This window comes from Arachis hypogaea, chromosome 20 (assembly GCF_003086295.3).
Source record: "Arachis hypogaea cultivar Tifrunner chromosome 20, arahy.Tifrunner.gnm2.J5K5, whole genome shotgun sequence".
NCBI lineage: Eukaryota > Viridiplantae > Streptophyta > Magnoliopsida > Fabales > Fabaceae > Arachis > Arachis hypogaea.
This window is the reverse complement of record NC_092055.1, coordinates 81,311,714-81,337,458: the sequence shown is the minus strand read 5'-3', so window position 1 is coordinate 81,337,458 and position 25,745 is coordinate 81,311,714. Positions and strand designations below refer to the sequence as shown.

General features: G+C 38.7%; 1 non-coding gene across 1 annotated transcript; it reads right to left on the bottom strand.

The window, feature by feature from the left end:
* Window positions 1-7,157: 7,157 nt before the first annotated feature.
* On the bottom strand, window positions 7,158-7,265 carry LOC112787314 (small nucleolar RNA R71). The gene has a single exon (XR_003194733.1). It is a non-coding gene; the product is annotated as a small nucleolar RNA R71 (small nucleolar RNA).
* Between the last annotated feature and the right edge of the window lie 18,480 nt (window positions 7,266-25,745).

Genomic DNA, 25,745 nt, shown 5'->3' with positions numbered 1-25,745 from the left:
AATCAAAACCAAAGATGGAATAACTCTTCTTCTCATTACAACAACAACCAATCTTCATCACAATACCACCACAACAACAACAACTACCAAGCCAACCAAAAATACCACAACCAAAACCAAAACAACTACACCAAATACAAGCACCATACCATAGACAACAATTCAACTAAATCTCTTCATCTTTCACCAATCAAGTTGATGAGCTTAGAGCCGCTATGGAGAAACGGGACGAGAGCAACAAGGCTCAATTCGATGCCATAAGTGCTAAATTAGCCAATCTCACCGACATGATCTCAAAGATGTCCATGTCCTTCTCCAACAACACCAACCAACCCTCAAACTCTTCTAGCCTCCCTTCCCAACCCCTTCCAAACTCCAAGGGCGGTTTCAACGCCATCACTCTACGGTCGGGGACTATATTGGAGGAGATACCTCCTAGGGTCATGAAAGACATTCATAAAGAAGAAGTAGTTGTTGAAGCTCCGCATGAAGAGGAGGAGGTACACAAAAGGCATGATGAAGAAGGAGTAAGCCTTAAGGAACCCAAGAGGAAAGCTATAGTGGATGAGTCCATTTCTATCCTATTCCCTTCATTGGTGAAGAAAGCAAAGAAGACCCCGGAATTTGATTTGAACATGCTTCAAGTGTTCAAGAAAGTTGAGGTAACCATACCACTTCTTGATGCTATCCAACAAATTTCGAAGTATGCAAAATTTTTGAAAGACTTGTGTACACACAAGGATAGGATAGGAGAGTTGGAGACATTATCCTTGGGTAGTTCAGTTTCATCCTTGATGGAACCTATTCCAAAAAAATGTGGTGACCCTGGACCCTGTTTGGTGTCTTGTTGTATTGGTGGGCACACTTTTCATGACTGTATGTGTGATCTAAGAGCTTGCGTAAGCATCATGCCACTTTCTATTTTTGTGCGGTTGAATTTAGCTCCATTAAAGAAGTCGGCGGCGAAGTTTGCCTTAGCCGATAAGAGTGTGATCACAATGATGGGAATAGCAGAAGAGGTACTTCTGGCAATCAAGGACTTGATCTTTCCGGTTGAATTTTACATCCTTGAAATGCCTCCAACAAAAAATAGAAGCTCATCCTCCGTTCTACTTGGTAGACCCTTCCTTAAGACCTCTAAATTCAAGTTAGATACTTCACCGGAACATATTCCTTTGAGGTTGGAGACAAGACTATCAAGTTCAATTTGGAAGAAGCCATGAAGCATCCTCCCGAAGAGCATTCCTTTCTCCGATGTGATGTAATCGATGAAGTGGTAGCGGAAGTGCGAGAAGAAGACCACAACAAGTTATGCTACCCTATTGTTGAAGAGACGGATGACCAAGAGGATGAACAAGAGAAAGTTGTTGAAAGTGAACTCCTTGAGCTGGATGAAAAGGAACCTCAGCTTGAGGCAAAGAGTGAATCGAAGCCTCTTCCATCTCATTTGAAGTATCCTTTCTTAAAGGACAACCAAAAGTTTCCGATCATTATTGCTAGTGAGCTTTCTAGTGAAGAAGAAGAAAAGCTCCTAGATGTTCTCAGAAAGTACAAGAAGGAAATTGGTTGGAGCCTAGCCGATATTGTGGGGATTGACCCCCGCAAGTGCATGCATCATATATTTCTCCAAGAAGGAGCTAGGCCGGTTAGGCAACCGCAAAGGAGGCTCAACCCAAACATCCTTGATGTGGTAAAGAAGGAAGTCACAAGGCTACTTGATGCGGGTATCATATACCCAATTTCTGACAGTGAGTGGGTGGGCCCGGTCCAGGTTGTTCCCAAGAAATCGGGCATCACTGCCATTAAAAAGGATGATGGTGAAGTGGTCACCAAGAGACTACAAAATGCATGGCGAGTGTGCATCGATTATAGAAGGTTAAATGCCACTACAAGGAAGGACCACTACCCTTTGCCCTTTATCGATCAGATGCTGGACCGTTTGGCGGGTAAATCCCATTATTGCTTTCTTGATGGATTTATTGGTTACTTTCAGATTTACATTGCTCATGAAGATCAGGAAAAGACCACATTCACTTGCCCTTTTGGCACCTTTGCCTACAAAAGGATGCCATTTGGACTATGTAATGCACCTGCTCCCTTTCAGCGGTGTATAACCAGTGTCTTTTCCGATCTAATGGAGAATTGTCTGGAAGTGTTTATGGATGACTTCAGTATTTATGGAACTTCATTTGATTGTTTCTTAGAGAACTTGGCCAAGGTCTTAGCTAGATGTGTTGACACTAACCTTGTCTTGAATTTTGAAAAATGTCACTTTATGGTAAGACAAGGAATAGTGCTAGGACATGTGGTATCTAGTGAAGGCATTTCTGTAGACCCAGCCAAGGTCAATGTTATCACCACTTTACCTCACCCCTCATCTGTGAGGGAGGTCCGCTGGTTTTTGGGACATGCAGGATTCTACAGGCGCTTTATTAAAGATTTCAGCAAAATTGCTTTGCCATTATTGCGCCTACTCCAAAAGGATGTGGACTTTGAGTTTGACAGTGCATGTGTGAAAGCGTTTGAAGAGTTAAGGAGAGTTCTCACCATAGCACCGATTGTGCGAGGCCCCAACTGGACGCTGCCATTCGAGATAATGTGCGATGCGTCGAACCATGCTTACTCTTCTAAAACATTGGATGCAGCACAGTCCAACTATACCACTACAGAAAAGGAACTCCTAGCTATTGTTCATGCTTTAGATAAATTCAGATCTTATTTGCTAGGGTCCAAGATAGTGGTATACACGAATCATGCAGCTTTGAAGTATCTGTTGACAAAGAATGAGTCAAAACCTAGACTCATACGTTGGATCTTGCTTTTGCAAGAATTCAACATTGAGATTAGGGACTGGAGTGGGTCTCAAAACTTAGTTGCGGATCATTTAAGCCGCCTTGAGAATTTGAAATTTGACCCATTTCCGATCAATGACTCATTCCCATTGGATAGTTTGCATGCTGTGTCGGATAGCTTTCCTTGGTTTGCCCCAATGGCGAACTACTTGGTTGCGAAAATCTTCCCTCCCAACTTTTCTAAAAACCAAAGGGACAAGTTGAGGAGTGACTCCAAATACTACTGATGAGCGGATAATTTATACGCTTTTTGGCATTGTTTTTAGTATGTTTTTAGTAGGATCTAGTTACTTTTAGGGATGTTTTTATTAGTTTTTATGTTAAATTCACATTTCTGGACTTTACTATGAGTTTGTGTATTTTCCTGTGATTTCAGGTATTTTCTGGCTGAAATTGAGGGACTTGAGCAAAAATCAGATTCAGAGGTTGAAGAAGGACTGCTGATGCTGTTGGATTCTGACCTCCCTGCACTCAAAGTGGATTTTCTGGAGCTACCAAACTTCAAATGGCGCGTTTCTAATTGCGTTGGAAAGTAGACATCCAGGGCTTTCTACCAATATTTAATACTCCATACTTTGTCCGAGTTTAGACGATGCAAAAGGGCGTTGAATGCCAGTTCTACGCTGCAGTCTGGAGTTAAACGCCAGAAACACGTCACGAACCAGAGTTGAACGCCAGAAACACGTTACAAACTGGCGTTCAATTCCAAGAATGACTCTCCACGTGTAAACTTCAAGCTCAGCCCAAGCACACACCAAGTGGGCCCCGGAAGTGGATTTATGCATCAATTACTTACTTTTGTAAAACCTAGTAGCTAGTTTAGTATAAATAGGACTTTTTACTATTGTATTTACATCTTTAGTTTCATCTTCGGATCATCTTTGGATTATCTTTTGATCTATTGATCACGTATGGGGGCTGGCCATTCGGCCATGTCTGAACCTTTCACTTATGTATTTTTCAACGTTAGAGTTTCTGCACTCCATAGATTAAGGTGTGGAGCTCTACTGTTCCTCATGATTTAATGCAAAGTACTACTATTTTATATTCAATTCAACTTATTCCGCTTCTAAGATATCCATTCGCACCCAAGAACATGATGAATGTGATGATTATGTGACGCTCATCATCATTCTCACTTATGAACGCGTGTCTGACAAACACCTCCGTTCTACATGCAAACAAGCTAGAATGAGTATCTCTTAGATATCTAATACAGGGGACCAAGTCTGAGATATTAGAATCTTCGTGGTATAAGTTAGAACCCATGGATGGCCATTCCTGAGATCCGAAAAGTCTAAACCTTGTCTGTGGTATTCCGAGTAGGATCTGGGATGGGATAGCTATGACGAACTTCAAACTCGCGAGTGCTGGGCGTAGTGACAGACGCAAAAGGAGGGTGAATCCTATTCCAGTATGATCGAGAACCTCCAGATGATTAGGCGTGCCGTGACAGAGCATTTGGACTTTTTTCACAGAGAGGATGGGATATAGCCATTGACAACGGTGATACCCTATATAAAGCTTGCCATGGAAAGGAGTAGGAATGATTGGATGAAGACAGCAGGAAAGCAGAAGTTCAGAGGAACAAAAGCATCTCTATATGCTTATCTGAAATTCTCACCAATGATTTACATAAGTATTTCTATCTTTGTTTTCTGTTTATTTATTATTATTATTCGAAAACTCCATAACCATTTGATATCCGCCTGACTGAGATTTACAAGATGACCATAGCTTGCTTCATACCAACAATCTCCGTGGGATCGACCCTTACTCACGTAAGGTTTTATTACTTGGACGACCCAGTGCACTTGCTGGTTAGTTGTATCGAAGTTGTGACAAATTATGAATTAAGATTAGAGCACCAAGTTTTTGGAGCCATTACCAGGGATCACAATTTCGTGCACCAAGTTTTTGGCACCGTTGCGGGGGATTGTTCGAGTTTGGACAACTGACGGTTCATCTTATTGCTCAGATTAGGTAAATTTTTTTTCGTTTTCTTTTCAAAAAAAAAATTTCCTTTTGTTTTCGTAAATCATTCAAAATTTTTAAGAATGAATTCTAGAGTTTCATGGTAACATGTTGAAGCCTGGCTGGCTGTAAAGCCATATCCAAATTCTTTTGGATTGAGGCTTCCACTTGTCAACATAAGGAGTTGGATGAAGTATTAGCTGTTGCATGCCTGATTTATATCCTAAAGCTGGCTGGCTATTAAGCCATGTCTAACCCTTGGATTGGAGTTTTAGGCTAACATTGAAAGATTCCTGGAACTCTTATTAAAAATTTTTGAATTTCTTATTTTCTTTTTCCTATATGTTTTTCGAAAAAAAAATATACAAAAATCCAAAAAAAATTAATAAAATCATAAAAAGAAAAAAATATTTTATGTTGTTTGTTTGAGTCTTGAGTCAATTTTTAAGTTTGGTGTCAATTGCATTTTTTCTAAAAATTTATGCATTTTTTCGAAAATTCATGCATTCATAGTGTTCTTCATGATCTCCAAGTTGTTCTTGGTAAGTCTTCTTGTTTGATCTTGATGTTTTCTTATTTTGTGTCTTTTGTTGTTTTTCATGTGCATCTTTGCATTCATAGTGTCTAAGCATTAAAGATTTCTAAGTTTGGTGTCTTGTATGTTTTTCTTTCATTAAAAATTTTCAAAAATAAGTCTTGATGTTCATCTTGATCTTCAAAGTGTTCTTGGTGTTCATCTTGACATTCATAGTGTTCTTGCATGCATCATGTATTTTGATTCATAATTTTCATGTTGTGAGTCATTTTTTATGTTTTTCTCTTTCATGATTAAAAAATCAAAAATAAAAAACAATATCTTTCCTTTTTTCTCTCATAAATTTCGAAAATTTGGATTGATTTTTTCAAACATTTTTAAAATTCAATTGTTTCTTCTGAGTCAAATCAAATTTTCAATTTAAAAATCTTATCTTTTTCAAAATCTTTTTCAAAAATCAAATCTTTTTCATTTTTCTTATTTATTTTCAAAAATTTTAAAAATATTTTTCAAAAATCTTCTTCTTAATTTTATCTCATAATTTTCGAAAATATTATCAAGAATTAATGTTTTTATTCAAAAATTTCAAGTTTGTTACTTACTTGTTAAGAAAGATTCAAACTTTAAGTTCTAGAATCATATCTTGTGATTTCTTGTGGGTCAAGTCATTAATTGTGATTTTAAAAATTAAATCTTTTTCAAAACTAATTTCTATCATATCTTTTTAAATCTCATCTTTTTCAAAAATTTGATTTTAAAATATCTCTTCTAACTTCTTATCTTCTTATCTTTTCAAAAAAATTGAATTTCAAATCTTTTTCAATTAACCACTTAACTTTTTATTTGATTCTTATCTTTAGTAAAACTGCCCAACTAACTTTTTACCTTTAATTTTCGAAAATCCCTTCCCTCCTTTTTCAAAATTTCTTTTTAATTAACTAATTATTTTAATTTTTTATTTTGATTTTATTTCATTCCTAATTTTCGAAAATTACTAACCTTTTTCAAAAACTACTTTCGAAATTTAACTTTAAATTTTAATTTTTAATTTTTGAAAATCCTCTCACCTCTCATCTCCTTCTATTTATTTATTCATCTACTAACACTTCTCCTCACCCAAAATTCGAACCCCTTCTTCTCCTCTGAGTTCGAATTCTTCTCTTCTTCATTCTTAATCTTCTTTTCTTCTACTCACACAAGGGAACCTCTATACTGTGGTAAAAAGGATCCCTATTATTATTTTCTGTTCCTTTCTTTTTCATATGAGCAGGAGCAAAGACAAGAACATTCTTGTTGAAGCAGACCCTGAATCTGAAAGGACTCTGAAAAGGAAACTAAGAAAAGCTAAAATACAACAATCCAGAGACAACCTTACAGGAATTTTCGAACAGGAAGAGGAGATGGCAGCCAAAAATAATAATAATGCAAGGAAGATGCTTGGTGACTTTACTGCACCAAATTCCAATTTCCATGGAAGAAGCGTCTCCATCCCTACCATTGGAGCAAACAATTTTGAGCTTAAACCTCAATTAGTTTCTCTGATGCAACAAAACTGCAAGTTTCATGGACTTCCATCTGAAGATCCTTTTCAGTTCTTAACTGAATTCTTGCAGATATGTGATACTGTTAAGACTAATGGAGTAGATCCTGAAGTCTACAGGCTCATGCTTTTCCCTTTTGCTGTGAGAGACAGAGCTAGAATATGGTTGGATTCTCAACCTAAAGATAGCCTGAACTCTTGGGATAAGCTGGTCAAGGCTTTCTTAGCCAAGTTCTTTCCTCCTCAAAAGCTGAGTAAGCTTAGAGTGGATGTTCAAACCTTCAGACAGAAAGAAGGTGAATCCCTCTATGAACCTTGGGAGAGATACAAGGAACTGACCAAAAAGTGTCCTTCTGACATGCTTTCAGAATGGACCATCCTGGATATATTCTATGATGGTCTGTCTGAATTAGCTAAGATGTCATTGGATACTTCTGCAGGTGGATCCATTCACCTAAAGAAAACACTTGCAGAAGCTCAAGAACTCATTGACATGGTTGCTAATAACCAGTTTATGTACACTTCTGAGAGGAATCCTGTGAGTAATGGGACGCCTCAGAAGAAGGGAGTTCTTGAAATTGATACTCTGAATGCCATATTGGCTCAGAATAAAATATTGACTCAGCAAGTCAATATGATTTCTCAGAGACTGAATGGAATACAAGCTACATCCAACAGTACTCAAGAGGCATCTTTTGAAGAAGAAGCTTATGATCCTGAGAACCCTGCAATTGCAGAGGTGAATTACGTGGGTGAACCCTATGGAAACACCTATAATCTCTCATGGAGAAATCACCCAAATTTCTCATGGAAGGATCAACAAAAGCCTCAACAAGGCTTTAATAATGGTGGAAGAAACAGGTTTAGCAATAGCAAGCCTTTTCCATCATCCACTCAGCAACAGACAGAGAACTCTGAACAAAATACCTCTAATTTAGCTAACTTAGTCTCTGATTTATCTAAGGCCACTCTGAGTTTCATGAATGAAACAAGGTCCTCCATTAGAAATTTTGAGGCACAAGTGGGCCAATTGAGTAAGAAGATCACTGAAACCCCTCCTAGTGCTCTCCCAAGCAATACAGAAGAAAATCCAAAAGGAGAGTGCAAGGCCATTGATATAACCATCATGGCTGAATCCAAGGAGGAAGGGGAGGACGTGAATTCCAAGGAGGAAAACCTCCTGGGACATCCAGTGATCAACAAGGAGTTTCCCTTTGAGGAACCAAAGGACTCTGAGGCTCATCTAAAGACCATAGAGATTCTATTAAACCTCCTTACGCCCTTCATGAGCTCTGATGAGTATTCCTCTTCAGAAGAGAATGAAGAAGTTACTGAAGAGCAAGTTGCCAAGTTCCTTGGTGCAATCATGAAGCTGAATGCCAATTTATTTGGTAATGAGACTTGGAGAGATGAACCTCCCCTGTTCACTAATGAACTAAATGCATTGGATCAACTGAGATTGCCTCAGAAGAAACAGGATCCTAGAAAGTTCCTAATACCTTGTACCATAGGCACCATGACCTTTGAGAAGGCTCTATGTGACCTTAGATCAGGGATAAACCTCATGCCACTCTCTGTAATGGAGAAATTGGAAATCTTTGAGGTACAAGCTGCTAGAATCTCATTAGAGATGGCAGACAATTCAAGAAAAGAGGCTTATGGTCAGGTAGAGGATGTGTTAGTAAAGGTTGAAGGACTTTACATCCCTGCTGATTTCATAATCCTAGACACTGGGAAGGAAGAGGATGAATGCATCATCCTGGGAAGACCCTTCCTAGCCACAATAAGAGCTGTGATTGATGTTGACAGAGGTGAACTAGTCCTTCAATTGAATGAGGACTCCCTTGTGTTTAAAACTCAAGGTCATCCTTCTGTAAACATGAAAAAGAGGCACAGTAAGCTTCTCTCAAAACAGAGTCATACAGAGCCCCCACAATCAAACTCTAAGTTTGGTGTTGGGAGGCCACAACCAAACTCTAAGTTTGGTGTTGAACTCCCAAATCCAAACTCTAAGTTTGGTGTTGGGAAGTCTCAACAATGCTCTGAACATCTGTGAGGCTCCATGAGAGCTCACTGTCAAGCTATTGACATTAAAGAAGCACTTGTTGGGAGGCAACCTAATTTTTATTTATCTAATTTTATTTTTATTTTATTGTTCTTTCATGTTTTATTAGGTTCATGATCATGTGGAGTCACAAAATAAATACAAAAATAAAAAACAGAATCAAAGACAGCAGAAGAAAAATCACACCCTGGAGGAAGGGCTTACTGGCGTTTAAACGCCAGTAAGGAGCATCTGGCTGGCGTTCAACGCTAGAATAGAGCATGGATCTGGTGTTGAATACCCAAAACAAGCAGCATCCTAGCGTTCAGACGCCAGAAATGCACATTGTGGAAAGCTGGCGCTGAATGCCAGAAACAAGCATAGAACTGGCATTCAACGCCAGAAACATGCTACATCTGGGCGTTGAACGCCCAGAACAAGCACCAATTTGGCGTTTAAACGCCAGAAATGCATGCAAAGGCATTTTACATGCCTAATTGGTGCAGGGATGCAATTCCTTGACACCTCAGGATCTGTGGACCCCACAGGATCATCTCAACATCTGTGGACCCCACAGGATCCCCACCTACCTCCACTCATACTCTTCCCTCTTCTCATTCATCCTCTCTTCCCAATAAACACCCTTCCCCAAAACCCTTCACCAATCACCTCAAGCTCTCTTCCCCAAAACCCTTCACCAATCACCTCAAGCTCTCTTCCCTACTACCCCCTCACCACTCACATCCATCCACTCTTCTCCATAAACCTACCTCATAAACCCCACCTACCTTCAAAATTCAAAATCACTTTCCCACCCAAACCCACCCTAAATGGCCGAACCTAACCCCTCTCCCTCCACTATATAAACCCCTCCATTCTTCTTCATTTTCACACAACACAACCCTCTCTTCCTCTTCTTGGTCGAAACACAAACTTCTCTCCCTCTCCTCCATTTATTCTTCTTCTTCATCTCTTCTTTCTTCTCTTGCTCGAGGGCGAGTAATATTCTAAGTTTGGTGTGGTAAAAGCATAAGCTTTTTGTTTTTCCATTACCATTGATGGCACCTAAGACCGGAGAATCCTCTAGAAAAGGGAAAGGGAAGACAAAAGCTTCCACCTCCGAGTCATGGGAGATGGAAAGATTCATCTCCAAAGCCCATCAAGACCATTTCTATGATGTTGTGGCCAAGAAGAAGGTGATCCCCGAGGTCCCTTTCAAACTCAAGAAAAATGAGTATCCGGTGATCCGACATGAGATCCAGAGAAGAGGTTGGGAAGTTCTAACAAACCCCATCCAACAAGTCAGAATTCTAATGGTTCAAGAGTTCTATGCTAATGCATGGATCACTAGGAACCATGATCAAAGTAAGAACCCGAACCCAAAGAATTATCTCACCATGGTTCGGAGGAAATACTTAGATTTTAGTCTGAAAAATGTGAGGTTGGCGTTCAACTTGCCAATGATGGAAGAGAACGCACGCCCCTACACAAGAAGAGTCAACTTTGATCAAAGGTTGGACCAAGTCCTCATGGACATATGTGTGGAAGGAGCTCAATGGAAGATTGACTCAAAAGGCAAACCGGTTCAACTAAGAAGATTGGACCTTAAGCCTATAGCTAAAGGATGGTTGGAGTTCATTCAACGCTCAATCATTCCCCCTAGCAATCGGTCTGAAGTTACTATAGACCGGGCCATCATGATCCATAGTATCATGATTGAGGAGGAAGTGGATGTTCATGAGATTATACCTCAAGAACTCTACAAGGTGGCTGACAAGTCCTCCACTATGGCAAGGTTAGCTTTTCCTCACCTCATTTGCCATCTATGCAATTCGGCTGGGATTGACATAGAGGGAGATATCCTCATTGATGAGGACAAGCCCATCACTAAGAAAAGGATGGAGCAAACAAGAGAGCCTATTCATGGATCTCAAGAGACGCATGAAGAAGCTCATCACCAAGAAATCCCTGAGATGCCTCAAGGGATGCACTTTCCTCTACAGAACTTTTGGGAGCAAATCAACACCTCCCTAGGAGAACTGAGTTCCAACATGGGACAACTAAGGGTGGAACATCAAGATCACTCAATCATCCTCCATGAAATTAAAGAAGATCAAAGAGCTATGAGGGAGGAACAACAAAGACAAGGAAGAGACATAGAAGAGCTCAAGGACATCATTGGTTCCTCAAGAAGGAAACGCCACCATCACTAAGGTGGACTCATTCCTTGTTATCAAATTAACTGTTTTTCTTTTTCTTTATGTTAAGTGCTTATCTATGTTAGTGTCTTATTACATGATTATTAGTATTTAGTAACTTTGTCTTAAAGTTATGAATGTCATATGAATCCATCACCTCTCTTAAATGAAAAATGTTTTTAATTCAAAAGAACAAGAAGTACATGAATTTTGAATTTATCCTTGAACTTAGTTTAATTATATTGATGTGGTGACAATACTTTTTGTTTTCTGAATGAATGCTTGAATAGTGCATATGTCTTTTGAAGTTGTTGTTTATGAATGTTAAATATGTTGGCTCTTGAAAGAATGATGACAAGGAGACATGTTATTTGATAATCTGAAAAATCATAAAAATGATTCTTGAAGCAAGAAAAAGCAGTGAATACAAAGCTTGCAACAAAAAATGGCAAAAAAAAATAGAAAGAAAAAGAAAAAGCAAGCAGAAAAAGCCAAAAGCTCTTAAAACCAAAAGGCAAGAGCAAAAAGCCAATAACCCTTAAAACCAAAAGACAAGGGTAAATAAAAAGGATCCCAAGGCTTTAAGCATCAGTGGATAAGAGGGCCTAAAGGAATAAAATCCTGGCCTAAGCGGCTAAACCAAGCTGTCCCTAACCATGTGCTTGTGGCGTGAAGGTGTCAAGTGAAAACTTGAGATTGAGCGGTTAAAGTCAAGGTCCAAAGAAAAAAAAAGAGTGTGCTTAAGAACCCTGGACACCTCAAATTGGGGACTTTAGCAAAGCTGAGTCACAATCTGAAAAGGTTCACCCAGTTATCTGTCTGTGGCATTTATGTATCTGGTGGTAATACTGGAAAACAAAGTGCTTAGGGCCACGACCAAGACTCATAAAGTAGCTGTGTTCAAGAATCAACATACTGAACTAGGAGAATCAATAACACTATCTGAACTCTAAGTTCCTACAGATGCCAATCATTCTGAACTTCAATGGATAAAGTGAGATGCCAAAACTATTCAAGAGGCAAAAAGCTACAAGTCCCGCTCATCTGATTGGAGCTATGTTTCATTGATAGTTTGGAATTTAGAGTATATTCTCTTCTTTTTATCCTATTTGATTTTCAGTTTCTTAGGGACAAGCAACAATTTAAGTTTGGTGTTGTGATGAGCGGATAATTTATACGCTTTTTGGCATTGTTTTTAGTATGTTTTTAGTAGGATCTAGTTACTTTTAGGGATGTTTTTATTAGTTTTTATGTTAAATTCACATTTCTGGACTTTACTATGAGTTTGTGTGTTTTCCTGTGATTTCAGGTATTTTCTGGCTGAAATTGAGGGACTTGAGCAAAAATCAGATTCAGAAGTTGAAGAAGGACTGCTGATGCTGTTGGATTCTGACCTCCTTGCACTCAAAGTATATTTTCTAGAGCTACAGAACTCCAAATGGCGCGCTACCAATTGCGTTGGAAATTAGACATCCTGGGCTTTCCAGCAATATATAATAGTCCATACTTTGCTCGAGTTTAGAAGACGCAAAAGGGCGTTGAACACCAGTTCTATGCTGCAGTCTGGAGTTAAACACCAGAAACACGTCACGAACCAGAGTTGAACGCCAGAAACACGTTACAAACTGGCGTTCAACTCCAAGAATGACCTCTCCACGTGTAAACTTCAAGCTCAGCCCAAGCACACACCAAGTGGGCCCTGGAAGTGGATTTATGCATCAATTACTTACTTCTGTAAACCCTAGCAGCTAGTTTAGTATAAATAGGACTTTTTACTATTGTATTTACATCTTTAGTTTCATCTTCGGATCATCTTTGGATTATCTTTTGATCTATTGATCATGTATGGGGGCCGGCCATTCGGCCATGCCTGAACCTTTCACTTATGTATTTTTCAACGGTAGAGTTTCTGCACTCCATAGATTAAGGTGTGGAGCTCAGCTGTTCCTCATGATTTAATGCAAAGTACTACTGTTTTATATTCAATTCAACTTATTCCTCTTCTAAGATATCCATTCGCCCCAAAGAACATGATGAATGTGATGATTATGTGACGCTCATCATCATTCTCACTTATGAACGCGTGTCTGACAAACACCTCCGTTCTATATGCAAACAAGCTAGAATGAGTATCTCTTAGATATCTAATACAGGGGACCGAGTCCAAGATATTAGAATCTTCGTGGTATAAGTTAGAACCCATGGATGGCCATTCCTGAGATCCGGAAAGTCTAAACCTTGTCTGTGGTATTCCGAGTAGGATCTGGGAAGGATGGCTGTGACGAACTTCAAACTCGCGAGTGCTGGGCATAGTGACAGACGCAAAAGGAGGGTGAATCCTATTCCAGTATGATCGAGAACTTCCAGATGATTAGCCGTGCCGTGACAGAGCATTTGAACCTTTTTCACAGAGAGGATGGGATGTAGCCATTGACAATGGTGATGCCTTATATAAAGCTTGCCATGGAAAGGAGTAGGAATGATTGGATGAAGACAGCAGGAAAGCAGAGGTTCAGAGGAACGAAAGCATCTCTATACGCTTATCTGAAATTCTCACCAATGATTTACATAAGTATTTCTATCTTTATTTTCTATTTATTTATTATTATTATTCGAAAACTCCATAACCATTTGATATCCGCCTGACTGAGATTTACAAGATGACCATAGCTTGCTTCATACCAACAATCTCCATGGGATTGACCCTTACTCACATAAGGTTTTATTACTTAGACGACCCAGTGCACTTGCTGGTTAGTTGTATCGAAGTTGTGACAAATTATGAATTAAGATTAGAGCACCAAGTTTTTGGAGCCATTACCAGGGATCACAATTTCGTGCACCAACTACATTTGGGATGACCCTCACTTGTTGAAGAGGGAAGTAGACCAAGTAATTCGAAGATGTGTGCCGGAATCTGAAATTCAACCTATTCTTGAAGCTTGTCATTCGTCCGAATGTGGTGACCACTTTGGCCCACAAAAGACAGCTAAAAAGGTGTTGGATTGTGAATTTTGATGGCCAATCTTATTCAAGGATGCTAACTGGTTCTGTGTGTCTTGCCATCAGTGTCAGAAGTCGAGAAACACGTCCCAAAGGGATGAGATGCCACAGCAACCTATGTTGTTCTGTGAGATATTTGATGTATGGGGTATTGACTTTATGGGACCGTTTCCCAACTCAAGTGGGTATCTATATATTCTGTTAGCGGTTGACTACGTGTCAAAGTGGGTGGAAGCAATACCTACCCGCCTTGACGACACCAATACCGTCATTTTTTTATTAGAAATCACATTGTATGCCGTTATGGGTTGCCACGAGCAATCGTGAGTGACCAAGGATCCCACTTTTGTAACAAGAAAGTAGAGGCACTGCTCAAGCGCTATGGGGTATTGCATAAGGTTGCCACTGCTTGTCACCCACAGACCAACGGACAAGCAGAAGTGTCCAACCGGGAGATTAAGAGAATCTTGGAGAAAGTGGTAAATCCACAAAGTAAGGATTTGAGCTTCCGGTTAGGAGATGCACTATGGGCGTATAGGACGGCCTAGAAGACTCCGTTAGGGATGAGCCCCTTCCAGATTGTCTATGGTAAGGCATGCCACCTTCTGGTGGAAATTGAGCACAGAGCCTATTGGGCGGTAAAGCAGTGTAACATAGATTTCACCAAGGCGGGTGTGGCCAGGAAACTACAACTAGAGGAGCTCGAGTGCTTGAGGATGGAGGCATATGAGAATGCCCGGATATACAAGGAGAAGACTAAAGCCTTTCACGATCACCACATCCGGAGGAAGGATTTTCAAGAAGGTGATGAGGTTCTCCTCTACAACTCGAGGCTGCGATTTATGCCTGGCAAGCTCCGTTCTAGATGAGAAGGACCCTTCAAGGTGAAAGAGATAAAGCCCTATGGAGTGGTAGAATTGTTTGACCCTCAAAGTGACACAACTTTTAAAGTGAATGGACATAGAGTGAAGAAGTACCATGGCTACAAGTCACCAAGAGAAGTGGAAGTGCTCCTACTTGAGGATGCACCAAAAGGAGGGGAAGCTTAAGCGAAGGACTGTCCAACTTAAGGATGTTAAAGAAAAGTGCTTGGTGGGAGGAACCCCACCGTGGTAAGATCTTCCTTGTGTATAACTTCTTGCTTTTAGCTTTAGATTCTTGTGAATTTTGTTACTTCTTGATATTGTTGATTGCCTAGGAATGCTAGTTTTATTGTTCTTGTTGGATAACTAGGATGTTCATATAGAATTCATCATTTTGGTATGGATGAATTGTTGAAGTAGAGAGAATGCTATGTTTTGAATAGTGCATGAATTTGTGAGTGTTTTCTTGACTACTAGCTTAAACACCTGCCAAGAATATGTTAGGATAGCCCTTTCTATGTTGTTAAATAAAAAAAAGAGAAAGGGAAAAAAAGGCATCCGAGTGAGAGCGTGCTGTGCGTGCGCGTGCCGGTGGTACATTTTACACTCCTAGTACAAAAGCCAGAGAGTTATGCCCACGTTATGCCCACTTCGTGTCAGGCCCCCATGCACCAGCGTGCGTGACGCCTGCGCGCCCCTCCATACTTAGCCATCGACGCACAAGCACACTGTGCGCGTGCGCGTCAGTTGTGCCATTTGAACTCTGGTGCACGAATTATAAATCACACTTTTCACAATTCGTACCACTAACCAGCAAGTGCACTGGGTCGTCCAAGTAATAGCTTATGTTAGTAAGGGTCGATCCCACGGAGATTGTTGGCTTAAAGCAAGCTATGGTTACTTTGTAATTCTTAGTCAGAAAATTAGTAATAAAAATGATTGGGTTTACGAAGAGTAAATAGCATAAATTAAATAATACTTGTTATGCAGTAATGGAGAACAGATTGAAGATTTGGAGATGCTCTGTCTTCCAAATCTCTGCTTTCCTACTGCCTTCTTCTTCACGCACGCAAGGCTCCTTCCATGGCAAGCTGTATGTTGGTGGATCACCGTTGTCAATGGCTACCATCCGTCCTCTCAGTGAAAATGGTCCAAGTGCGCTGTCACCGCACGGCTAATCATCTGTCGATTCTCACTCATGTTGGAATAGGATCCATTGATCCTTTTGCGTCTGTCACTACGCCCAGCACTCGTGAGTTTGAAGCTCGTCACAGTCATCCCATCCCAGATCCTACTCGGAATACCACAAACAAGATTTAGACTTTCCGGATCTCAGGAATGGCCGCCAATAGTCCTAGCCTATACCATGAAGACTCTGATCATGAACCAAGAGGCTAAGAGATATACACTCAATCTAAGGTAGAACGGAAGTGATTGTCAGGCACGCGTTCATAGGTTGAGAATTGTGATGAGTGTCACGGATCATCACATTCATCAGGGTGAAGTGCGAGTGAATATCTTAGAATAGAGACAAGCATGATTGAATGGAAAACTGTAGTAAATGCATTCATTCATCGAAACACAGCAGAGCTCCTCACTCCCAACCATGGGGTTTAGAGACTCATGCCGTCAGAAATACAATATGAAACGTGTAAAATGTCATGAGGTACATTGTAAGTCTCTAAAAGTTGTTTTTATGCTAAACTAGTAGCTAGGGTGTGCTTGGGCTGAACATTGAGCTTTACACGTGTAGAGGCTTCTCTTGGAGTTAAACACCAGGTTGCAGTCTGTTTGTGGCGTTTAACTCTGGTTTGTAACCTGTTTTTGGCGTTTAACTTCAGAATAGGGCAGGAAGTTGTCGTTTGAACGCCAGTTTGCATCGTCAAAACTCGGGCAAAGTATAGACTATTATATATTGCTGGAAAGCCTTGGATGTCTAATTTCTAATGCAATTGAGAGCGCGCCATTTGGGTTTCTGTAGCTCTAGAAAATCCATTTCGAGTGCAGGGAGGTCAGAATCCAACAGCATCTGCAGTCCTTTTTCAGCCTCTGAATCAGATTTTGCTCAGGTCCCTCAATTTCAGCCAGAAAATATCTGAAATAATAGAAAAACACACAAACTCATAGTAAAGTCCAGAAATGTGAATTTTTCTTGAAAACTAATAAAAACATAGTAAAAACTAATTAAATTATACTAAAAACGACCTAAAAACAATGCCGAAAAGCGTATAAATTATCCGCTCATCACAACACCAAACTTAAATTGTTGCTTGTCCCCAAGCAACTGAAAATAAAAGAGGATAAAAAGAAGAAAATATACTATAAATTCCAAAATATAAATGAAACTTAGCTCCAATTAGATGAGCGGGACTCGTAGCTTTTTGGCTCTGAACAGTTTTGGCATCTCACTTTATCCTTTGAAGTTCAAAATGATTGGCATATATAGGAATTCAGAATTTAGATAGTGTTATTGATTCTCCTAGTTTATTACGTTGATTCATGAATATAGCTACTTTATGAGTCTTGGCCGTGGCCCTAAGCACTTTGTTTTCCAGTATTACCACTGGATACATAAATGCCACAGACACATAATTGGGTGAACCTTTTCAGATTGTGACTCAGCTTTGCTAGAGTCCCTAATTAGAGGTGTCCAGGATTCTTGATAAACCACTATTTTATGGTTTATCTTGTGCTCAATTGAGTGGTTTTTATCAACTCTTTACCCATTTATTCATACTAATCGCATGCTTTATGTTTTCCTTCCTGATTTTGTGCTATGATTGAAACCATGCTTCTTTGGCCTTTATATTGCGAATATTAATCCTCTCTTATCACCATTAGATACCTTGATATGTGTGTTAAATGATTTCAGAGATTATAGGGCAGGAATGGCTCAGAGGATGGAAAGGAAGCATGCAAAAGTGGAAGGAATACAAGAAGTTGGAGAAATTGCTAAGCTGTCCAGCCTGACCTCTTTGCACTCAAACGGCTATAACTTTATCTATAGAGGTCCAAACGACGCGGTTCCAGTTGCGTTAAAAAGCTAACGTCCGGGGCTTCGATTTGATATATAATATGCCATAGTTGCCTTGATGCTAGGTGACGCGAACGTGTGCTCCACGCAGACGCATCGCAGTGACAAAAATCAGCGTGGCAGATTTCTTCTCCAGCGATTTCTGGGCTGTTTTCGACCCAGTTTTCGACCTAGAAAACACATATTAGAGGCTATAAAGTGGGGGAATCCATTCATTCATAGAAATATGCTTTCATAATTCAAAATTTTAGGATTAGATGTAGTTTTAGAGACAGAGGTTCTCTCCTCTCTCTTAGGATTAGGATTTCAACTTTATTATTTCAACTTACAACTTCAATCACAGGTTCAATGTTTCTTTTATTTATTTTTCCAATTAATTTATGAATATTCATGTTAGATTTGATTTCTTTTATTAATGCAATTTGAGGTATTTTCAGATTTAATTTTGCTTTGCTTTATTTACATGAATGCTTTTAATTTAATTTAGAATTCTCCCTTTTGGCTTTGGTTAAGTAATTGGTAACGCTTGAGCTGTCAAATAAAGCAGTGGTTGAAATTGGGAGTTGCTCCAATAACTCTAGTCTTTCCATAGGAATTGACTAGGACCTGAGGATTAAGCTAATTAATCCACTTGATTTACCTTCATAGTTAGAGGTTAACAAAGTGGGATTAAAATCCAATTCTCGCCACAATTGATAAGGATAGGACTCCCAGTTCTAATACCTTGCCAAGAGTTTATTTTGTTATTACTATTTTATTTTTCTTATCATTTAACATACTTCTTCCTTACTTTCAAAACCCTCAATTTACAAGACTCATAACCAATAATAAGAACACCTCCCTGCAATTCCTTGAGAAGACGACCCGAGGTTTAAATACTCGGTTATCAATTTTAAAGGGGTTTGTTACTTGTGACAACCAAAACTTTTGTAAGAAAGGTTGATTGCTTGGTTTAGTAACCATACTTGCAACGAGAGTTTACTATAACCTCTAAACCATCAATCATCAGTTCTTCAAAATGGCACCGTTGCCGGGGAATTGTAAACGTGTGCCTTATTATTGGTTATTGTAAATATTTACTTTTTGCTTGTTTATTTATTTTTATTTTTGTTTTTATTTTTGCTTTTTTTTATAAATTAAGAGGTTATTCATTTTTATTTAGTTATTAAAATTTTTTTTTTCAAAAATTTATTCTTCGTGTTCATCTTGATCTTCAAGTTGTTCTTAGTTGTTTTCTTCATTTTGATCTAAAAATTTTAAGTTTGGTGTCATTTTATTGTTTTTCTCTTTCCTCACTAAATTCAAAAATTCAAAATTTAAAACTCAAAATTTCAAATTTCAAATTTCAATTTCCCAAAATTCAAATTAAAAAAAATTTAAATTCAAATTTCAAAATTTCAAATTTCAATTTTCAAAATTCAAATTTAAAATTTTAAAAATCAAACCTTTTCAAAATTTAAATCTTTTTCAAAACTTTATCTTATATTGTTGACTTTTTCAAAATTCAAATTTCAAAATTCAAATTTTAAAATTTCAAATTTCAAATTTCAAATTTTAATTTTCAAATTCAAAATTTAAATAACCTTTTAATTTAAATTTGTTTTTGTTTTCGTTTTTAATTTTTAATTACTATTATGAGTTCTCACCCCTTTCGCTTTGAGTTTGGTTCCAATGTTGTTGCAAGGAATGGAAATTATAACAGGAACATGCATCAAGGTCAAAACAATCAGAGATAGAAGGAGCCACGAGGATCTGATCGACCCTTCCGGCAACAACACCTTCCACAGTACCACAGACAAAGACCATTCCATGATGCATACCAAGACAATAGTTATGGTGGACCCTTCCGTGACAACCAACATCCACCAAATTACTATAGTCAAGAGCCATTCCAGGGGGCATACCAAGATGATAGATATGATGGACCCCCATCATATGCCTATGAACCTCCTCAACACAAGTCTGAACCACCACACTCACAAGCTAACTACCACCATTCACCTCCATATGACCCTAACCCGTATCCACCAAACCAACCACCTTATGAGCCAAATGAACCCTCCTATCCACCCCAAACCTCCATGGAGAAAGCACTTACCGATCTAAACTCTACTATACAAGCTCTCGTCGCCCAAATCGGACCACCAAATACCTTCAACAATCAACCCTCAAGCTCTAGTGCACTTCCTTTTCAACCACAGAATGATCTCTCCATCCCATCACCACCATCCATGGAAGAGCACCCACATCTATCAATCCAAGTGCAACATGATTCTAATGATGCTATTGACATGGAACAAGAGAGAAGGGATCATCTTCGCGAATCCATACTCCATAAGGAGCTAGAGGAGGCCCTAAAGGAGCCACCACCTCCATATACATCATGTCCATATCCATCTACCCAAGAGCCATATGATCCTAATCATGATACCCAAGCGAAACAAGAATCAACGGACCGTCTCAAGGAAACAGTGGATCAATTTCATGCAACTCTATATCAACTAAATCAAGCGATAAATCAATTAGCTTCCCGACGTTCAGACACTCAAGGAACCCCCATGACTTCATGTGGACAATCTAATGAAGAACGTAGCATGAAGGAGACATTAGAAACTCCAGTGGACAATAAGGAGCATGAATTTGTACTGGAACAAGTGGAGGAAGCCGGAATTATTGAAGAAGAAGAAATGGTTGAAGACTTGGGAGATGCTAAACCTCCATGGGAAAGTCATGACATAGAGCCTCCTTCCAAGACGGTTGCATTTGATGTTGAGGAGGGTGTACAACCTCCAAGGCATATCATGGTTAAGGACTTGGAAGAGGTTGATCAAGAGATGGAGATTTAAGAAGAAGAAGCACAACCTCCCATGCCCTTGGTAAGTAATGAAGAAGAGATTGAATTGGAAGAAAGCTACCAAGAGGAAGAGGTTAAAATTAAAGAAGTTTGCAAAGAGGTGGAAGTTGTCAAAGAGCACAAGGGAGTGGAGCTTGAAATCGCCTTGCCGAAGTTATTGGAGACCCCTCCCCCTAAGTTGCCATCATCCTTCACAACATTCAAGTGGGTAAAATTCATATCTTTTAGCTTTCTCATTCCACTTGAATATGGTTTACTTTAGACAGATGGTCAGCTTAGAGCTCTTTGTGGTGTTAAGAGTAAGAGGAAGATGGTCAGTGGTAAGAGTTGTCATGCAAAGTTCAATATGGTTGCCTGCTCCAAATTGAAGTACAAGGGTTGGTGTAAAGCTCAACTGAATGGGTCTAGGAAGTTGTTTGGCCGCTTTAGTGAGAATTCAAATTGCTTGCTACCGGGATGGAATCATGATGATCAACACAAAGACGGGTGTAAAAGCAAAGTTTGGGATCCTGGAGTCTGTTCTGACATTCAGCACACTGGAAGCCTGAGAACCTGTTTAAAACTGCTTAAGGGCTTTACGCGCCTTGTTTGAGATTCCGGAGGCTACTGGAATTACAAACACTAGTGGAGATTCCTGGATGAGTTCAAGCACAAGCCACCATAACAGGGAGCTCATCAAATGTCCAACTTAAGGACTTTAACTAAAAGTGCTAGGTGGGAGACAACCCACCATGGTATGATCGTTCCTTTTTCAGTTTTAATTTTAGTCTGTTTTTGAGTTTTGATTGAACCTGGAATCATGCATAGCATTCATATTAAGCATTGCATTCTGCATACTGCATTAAAAAAAAACACGCACGTGATGCGGCAGCGTCGCTGACGCGTCCGCGTCACCAGTGCATTGTAAAGAAAAGAAAGTGAACAAAGAGTCACGCGAGAGCGTGGCTGGAGGGGTGCCTTTGGCACAAATCACCCCACGCGACCGCGTCACTGACGCGTCTGCGTCAAATGGGAAACATGCCTCTCACGCGTCCGCGTCACTCACGCGGCCGCGTGACCTGAATTTTGACGTAAAAAGGGTGCACGACCGAAAGTTGTGCAAGAGTGGTGCTGGATTGGTGCTGACCGCACAATTTTTACCACACGGACGCATGGCTCACGCGATCGCGTCGACCACGCGACCGCGTCACCCTAAAATTTGGCAATATGAGCTTCAAACAGAAAGTTGCGCGACCGCAAGGCAGCCCTCGCGCTAATGGCACAGATCGATCCACGCGACCGCGTGGATGACGCGTCCACGTCATTTCATAGAAGCGCTATCCGCGCGAACGCGTAATCCACGCGTCCGCGTCACATGCGGCCCACAGCTTATCCAGATCAGCCAAATATCTTATCTTTTCTTCTCTAATCCTAATTTCTTATATCTTTCTTCTTTCTTTCTTACTTCATCTTTTTAAATTCTCATCTCTCTTCACTTTCATTCTATTTTATTTAATTTATTTGCATACTTTCATCCATTGCATTTAATTTTGGGTATATTTTTATTTTCTTTTCTAAAATTATTTTTTTTTTCAATTGGTGTTAAATTTTCTTTAACTGTTGCATCTTCTCTTGAATTATTTTAGGTGCTTAGTGACTTGTTTAATTCTGATTGAGTAATATTATTTAAATCAATGTGAATCTTTTATATCTGTATTACTTTTACATTGACATGAATTTATATTATCTCTCCTTCCCCACTCTCTTCCCCATTGTTGCAAATTTTGCACCATTGGTATGCCATGTGCTTCTATTATTTTCTCACGTACATGTTGAAGCTTCCATGTAAATGAGACCCTTTTTATTTGGCATTAACACCCATATTTTATTTATGTCCTTATCTTTATTTCTGGGTTACTTTCCTTCTTTTTCTCTTCTTTCAGGATGGCCACCGAGGAATGGAAAGGGAAAGCTTCTAACTGGGGAGACAGGCAAGTCAATCTGCACAATCTATAGAGAAAGACATCATTTGGAGCAGCCCATCCACCTGTACATCTTAGCATGCACCGAGGACGATGCAATCTTTAAGTATGGGGAGGTCGATACCAATCTCCATGGGTTAGCTATTTTCTTCTTTTCAACACCATTGTTTTATTTTCTTTGTTTGTTCATTGTTGCATTTGCATGGTTAATTGCATGTTTATTTGATTTTGTGCATTTAATTACTACTTGGATGAAGTAATATTTTCTTTTTCAAGAAATTTTTATAATATTTCACTAATTTAAATTGAAAAATTTTTGTGTTAAACTTGTTTGAAGTTGTATTTGGAACATGGTTTTTGAGTCAAAGAACACACAACCTGTGAGATTTTGAGCTTATTTACATGGTTACATTATTTAACCATAAATTTTTATTCTTGTGTGTTTTCTTCTCTATAATTGCAATCTTTGCTTTGTTCCATTATATATGTCCATTATTTAGTGTATTTACATGCTTGCATATGATTGAGGCCATTATTTGTTATTAGCTCACTTATCCCAAATAAGCCTACCTTTTACATCACCCTTGTTAGCCACTTTGAACTTTTTAACCCCCTTCTATTTCATAACCACATTACTAGCCTTAAGAAGAAAAACAAATTAAAAATTCCAAGTTGAATCCTTGGTTAGCTTAAGATAGATATTGTGTATAATTTAAGTATGGAGAATTTTATGGGAACATGGGATGATATGAAAAAGTAGGGAATTAAATTGAATAAGTTATATGAAAATTTGGGAAGCATGCTCATGTGAAATCAAAATAATTAAATTACCATGTGCATTAAAAAAAAATAAAAAATATATATATTAAGTAATTAAACAAGGGGATACAAAAAAAAAGAGAGAAGAAAAATAATATTACCCCAAATGCAAAATAAAAAGAATCAATGCACATGGGACAAAATTCAAAAATAAGTTTGATACATGAGCATGTAATACAAAAGTGGAAAAATTTGGGTAGCTAGGTAAAGTATTTTAAAATTGTATAAAGTATGTATATGTTAGGTGAGATCTTAGACTAATCAAGGATTCACTTTGTAAAGCTCACTTGGCCATACATATATCCTTACCTTTATCTCAGCCCCATTACAACCCTAAAAAGACCTCATGATGTTTGCATTGGTACATTAAATATTTGTTGATTGGTTAGATGAAGAATAAAGTTTTAGAAAGCATGACTAGAGAAGAGTAGAGTGATTAACCCTAGACACTTGAGAGATTAGAGTGATATACACTACCAGTAAGGGTTCAATGCTTGATTCTATGTTCCCTGCTTTCATGAGCTATCTTCTTACAAGTTTACTTGTCTTTTACTATATAATTTGAATTAGTGAAATCTGATTTATGTCTGTCTTGAAGAGCTTATTTACTTTTAACTAAGTAAGTAGAAATATTCTTCATGTAGTTGCATTCATATAGATAGGTTGCCTTTCATATTAATCTACCATTCCTCTTCATCTTTATAGCTTCTCTTGAGCTTAGCATGAGGACATGCTAGTGTTTAAGTGTGGAGAGGTTGATAAACCACTATTTTCTGGTTTATCTTGTGCTCAATTGAGTGGTTTTTATCAACTCCTTACCCATTTATTCATACTAATCGCATGCTTTATGTTTTCCTTCCTGATTTTTTGCTATGATTGAAAACATGCTTCTTTGGCCTTTATATTGCTAATATTAATCCTCTCTTATCACCATTAGATGCCTTGATATGTGTGTTAAGTGATTTCAGAGATTATAGGGCAGGAATGGCTCAGAGGATGGAAAGGAAGCATGCAAAAGTGGAAGGAATACAAGAAGTTGGAGAAATTGCTAAGCTGTCCAGCCTGACCTCTTTAAACTCAAACGGCTATAACTTTAGCTACAGAGATCCAAACGACGCGGTTCTAGTTGCGTTGGAAAGCTAACGTCCGGGGCTTCGATTTGATATATAATATGCCATGGTTGCCTTGACTCTAGGTGACGCAAACGTGTGCTCCACGTGGATGCGTCGCAGTGACGAAAATCAGCGTGGCAGATTTCTTCTCCAGCAATTTCTGGGCTATTTTCGACCCCGTTTTCGGCCCAGAAAACACAGATTAGAGGCTATAAAGTGGGGGAATCCATTCATTCATAGAAATATGCTTTCATAATTCACAATTTTAGGATTAGATGTAGTTTTAGAGAGAGAGGTTCTCTCCTCTCTCTTAGGATTAGGATTAGGATTAGGATTTCAACTTTATTATTTCAACTTACAACTTCAATCACAGGTTCAATGTTCCTTTTATTTATTTTCCCAATTAATTTATGAATATTCATGTTAGATTTGATTTCTTTTATTAATGCAATTTGAGATATTTTCAGATTTAATTTTGCTTTGCTTTATTTACATGAATGCTTTTAATTTAATTTAGAATTCTCCCTTTTGGCTTTGGTTAAGTAATTGGTAACGCTTGAGCTGTCAAATAAAGCAGTGGTTGAAATTGGGAGTTGCTCCAATAACTCTAGTCTTTCCATAGGAATTGACTAGGACCTGAGGATTAAGCTAATTAATCCACTTGATTTACCTTCAGAGTTAGAGGTTAACAAAGTGGGATTAAAATCCAATTCTCGCCACAATTGATAAGGATAGGACTTCCAGTTCTAATACCTTGCTATTAAAATCCACATATTTTATTATCACTATTTTATTTTTCTTATCATTTAACATACTTCTTCCTTACTTTAAAAATCCCCAATTTACAAGACTCATAACCAATAATAAGAACACCTCCCTGCAATTCCTTGAGAAGACGACCCGAGGTTTAAATACTCGGTTATCAATTTTAAAGGGGTTTGTTACTTGTGACAACC